General features: G+C 38.5%; 1 long non-coding RNA gene across 1 annotated transcript; it reads left to right on the top strand.

Moving 5' to 3' along the window:
• Positions 1–1,157: 1,157 nt before the first annotated feature.
• On the top strand, positions 1,158–3,612 carry LOC144584568 (uncharacterized). The gene is made up of 2 exons (XR_013538912.1): positions 1,158–1,367; positions 2,995–3,612. It is a non-coding gene; the product is annotated as an uncharacterized LOC144584568 (long non-coding RNA).
• The last annotated feature ends 621 nt before the right edge of the window (positions 3,613–4,233 follow it).

Genomic DNA, 4,233 nt, shown 5'->3' with positions numbered 1-4,233 from the left:
ATTTAACTTTCCATCAGTTGTCACAACAGTCTATCACAAATCCTCATAATTCTACAGGATTCTGGACCAGATTACTTTTTGTTCGTTTAACTGAACATTAGACACATGGAAAAATTCTAAATGGAAGAAAAACGCATATGGCACTGGGATGGTTTGCATCAGAATCACAAGCTCCATCCTCTTCTCAATAGATCCCAGTTTTTGCATGTGTCCCAAAGCACATATCTTTCTGTTTGCATGAGCTATATACAATACGTTGTATATATGAATTACACATATGAAACTGATGTATATTCAAATCTAAGACCATAAAATTCTGCATTTGTCAGAATTCACAACATGTAGAGATCAGATGCAGTGAATAGTTTAACTTCAAGGAATGATCGGGAACATCTATAAGTTGTGTAATTGTTATCCCAGCTCCACTTGGTTGCTTTCTAAACATGTCATCATGCCAAATGATGTCGCATAGGTTCAGGTAAGAAATGAACTACCTGGGTGATATATCCGCCCTTTTTTTAGAGGGTAGGCTGAGAAGTGACACTTGAGTTAACTTGGGTGTGGAGAAATTAGTGATTTCTGAGAATCTGCAAAATTGTTTTCTTCACTACTGAATGCCAGCTGCCAGGAGCTGCCTCTTCTATAGCCAAGACTGGTACTTATAGTTAATCTGAAGTACCCAAAGTGACTTAAGCATGGACTATGTCCTCACCAATTATTGCTGGCAGATTCCTTTCCTAGACTCCACAGGATAACATATAAGATCCTTCTGAGGAGCCGAAATTGACCCTTCTCTGAGGAGCAGATATATGTTTTATTTGCTCAGGGTTCACAATGCGCACTATGTTTGTGGATTTCTCAGCCACCTGAAGTTGTAATTGCAGCAGAGTTTTGGTTTAAATGCATGTGAGTTTCCACTGGTGTGAAACAATGATTCTGCCATATATTGGTGAAATATAGTTTGCCATTTGGGCAATAATAATAATAATAATAATAATAATAATAATAATAATAATAATAATAATAATAATAATAATAATAATAACAACAACAACAACTATTATTATTATTATTATTATTATTATTATTATTATTATTATTCACCACTTTTTTCAATGTTATAAGCATGCATCTCCCTGTTATTTGTCATATCTCTAGGCAGGAGCTCGGAGAAGGAAAATTCACATAGATGATTCTTTGAATACATCCTGCTGCTTTTCTTTATGGGAATGGGGGAGGTATAGTGTCATGATCAAGAAGGAAAGGAAAGAAGAGGCAAAACAGAAAGGCTAAACACAAAGGCAATAAAAGAGAAGGAAGAGTCTGAGAAGCCCTCACCACCACCACCACCACGGATGCTGAGAAGGGTGGGTATAGAAAAGCTATATCTAGCCTAGTCTCTGGTTCCCTCTACTGGAAGGTTCTGATAATATATCTTGGAAAAGAGTATTTCTGGGGGGCGGTTATTTAATATTTCCTGGCAGTGGATAAATGAAACAGTGAGTATTGATCCTGCAAATGTGGTGGCCCTACAGCATAGTGTTTTATCCAGCCTGGCACTTAATGTGTTGCACTACAAATGCTATCCTGTCCCTATTTGGATTCCAAGGTGAAATGCGAGAAAGAAAATGCCAAGGACAGCTTTGCTTTCCAGTGTGTTTTTGTGTGACTTTACAGTATTTTTGTGCAATAAAGCAAAATAGCCACTTGGGGGCATGAGCATTTTCATGGCTTCCCAAGTAACGTTTTAGCAGGAAGCAATGGGAACACATTAGTTTCTCAGACGGGAGAATGGTAACTGTAACAAGGTTCTGGCTGGCCAAGGTAGAGAGTAGCCAGACAACTTAGTTTTAAAATCAACCTGCCTAGCTCTGCTGAAAGTTACTATAAAGGAGTTTCCCCAATTGGAAATTCAAACTGTTTATTCTCGTGCTTTGACAAACTCTACTGGGTTCAGGAAGGTGGTTATATAAAATGTCTGCTATAAAGCTGCATTTTTTCATTTGGCCCTATCAAATTTTGAGCATGCACACACCCCCAATCTAATGGTAGTTCATTGGGTGGGAATGACTTGACAAGTAGAAAAGGCAAGTCATTGATGTTGCAATTTATCCACGATCTGCAGACATTGAAGAATAGGTTTCCTTCAATGAAGCTAATCTGGTTTAACATTATTCCAAGGCTTGTCTAGAGAGCTGATTGTGAACATAGTCAGATAGATCTCTCCAGCAGTGGAGTAAATCGTGAGATCCACTGTGCAATGAGGTCAGAACTGGGTCCATTGATTCAACATCCAGACATAACAATTCATCAACCTGAATTATTCAGGAGCAATGGCATCCATGTCTGAGTTGGGGACAGACATTTTTCTGAAAGACCTGCATGGGGGCCTTCGAGCCAAAGTTTTTGGCTTAGGTGGTGGGCTTAAGGTCACGAGGCTCGATGGGGGGGAGTTAGTTGGAGGGTACCAGTTCACAGAGCACCTGAAGGTGTGCTGTACAGCGGGCAGCACAATTCAGAAATAGGAGCTTGCCCTGCTATAGGAAATGTCTAGAGATCTAGGATTATGCGGACATTGAAGAATATCACACTATGGTAGGCTCCCTTGCATTTGGGGGGATATGATTTTAAATAGTTAATAAAGTTGTGGCCCAAGTTTTAAACCGAACACCTGTGTCTTGTCTCATTTCTGGCCTGGGTGGCCAAGTTGTTTCTGGCTTGTGGCAACTATACAAATCAACAAGGACCTGCTCATATTTCATAAACTGCATAAAATCTACTCAGAAGTCATTCACATCAAGTTCAATGGGATTTACAAGTAAGTGTCTGTAGGAGTGCAGCAAAGCTACTGACAAAATATGAGTAGGACTGCATCATCAGTTGGATGGCTGGAGAAACATTAGAAGTATTGCATAAAAATGGTGATGTTTCCAGATTGGCTGCTCTCGAGTTAAATAATGAAATGTCTGCAATTTATATTTGTGGCTTTTGCAGATGAGTGAAACCATAAAATATGGTTTAGATGGATCTAATTTAAGGACATGAAGGAGGGAAAAATATACATTCAGAACTGCCATCATGTATGCATCTAACATCATTGATCACAGTAAGGCTGACTTGTAAGTAAATATGGATAGAATTATTCTGTTCTAATGCAATTCTCGTTATGTTTACTGCTACGTAAGCCCAAGTGAATGTGCAAACTGTAGGACTGTTTCCTGGAATTTGGGAAATTTTCTATACAGTTTCTTTTAATGTCAGTTGTTCATTTATTTGTTGTTTCAGCTTATATATCGGCCTTGTAGCTGATATGGACATTAGAATTCTACAGCATGGGGTATAGTGCTATTTCCTCAGGGATACATATGTTTTGAAACTTGCTACTGGTTGTCCTTTGAATGGAAACTATATTCAGTTGGCTCTCAATTTCTTCATTCTTCTGTAGATAGTAGCCAAGGGTCAGAGTTCTCCTTTATCTGTTCTTTGTTTCACCCAATTCCCTTTGTATGAAAACAAAGCAGCCCATGTTTTTATTGTCGCTGAATGAGAAATGAGACGAGTGCCTGACACACGGCTTTCATTGGAGGCCATTTCGTCTGTGCTGGATTCAAATAATAATAATTTGCTAGTGTATTTATTTTGCTAGCTCCATCTGTTCATAGTATGGTTTTCTTTCATTTCTGAGGCCTTTATGAGGCAAACCTTAAGAGCTTCAAGGCATGTTAAGAGACAAACAGTCAAAAAAAATTAAACAATATAGTCCATAAGAAGGACCTTACCGAGAGAGCCCGATGACATGTCTCTACCTGCATTTTCACTAAGTCCCTCCTTCCTGCCTCAGTTTTCCCTTGTCAGTTGTGAGGCATAGTATGGGATTACAGCATTTGTGGAGATGTAAATTATCAGGATATTTTAATAATTTCTCCTTGCTCCTGCACTCTTGTGCCCATTTACTTGGAGTATTACAAGGTTTGATGATGAATTACTGGATTTTGAGCCCTGTTCTGAATCCCAGCAGACAAAAATGTGCATTTAGGTTTTTCCTCTACTTATTCACCCATTAATGCCAAAACAAAACAAAACAAAAAACCATGAACTGAAAAGTCTTATAATTTCCCAATGACGTAATCACAGATTACAACTGAAATAAATTGTTTTGAGATTATTCTGTCTGCAGACTGGAGTTTTGTCTTTGTTTCTAAACCTAAAAAGTTTTTCTTCATACCACTGGAG

Source organism: Pogona vitticeps, chromosome 1, assembly GCF_051106095.1.
Source record: "Pogona vitticeps strain Pit_001003342236 chromosome 1, PviZW2.1, whole genome shotgun sequence".
In the NCBI taxonomy this organism is placed as follows: Eukaryota; Metazoa; Chordata; class Lepidosauria; order Squamata; family Agamidae; genus Pogona; species Pogona vitticeps.
The sequence above is the reverse complement of the archived record's forward strand: the minus strand, read 5'-3'. Positions and strand labels throughout refer to the sequence as shown.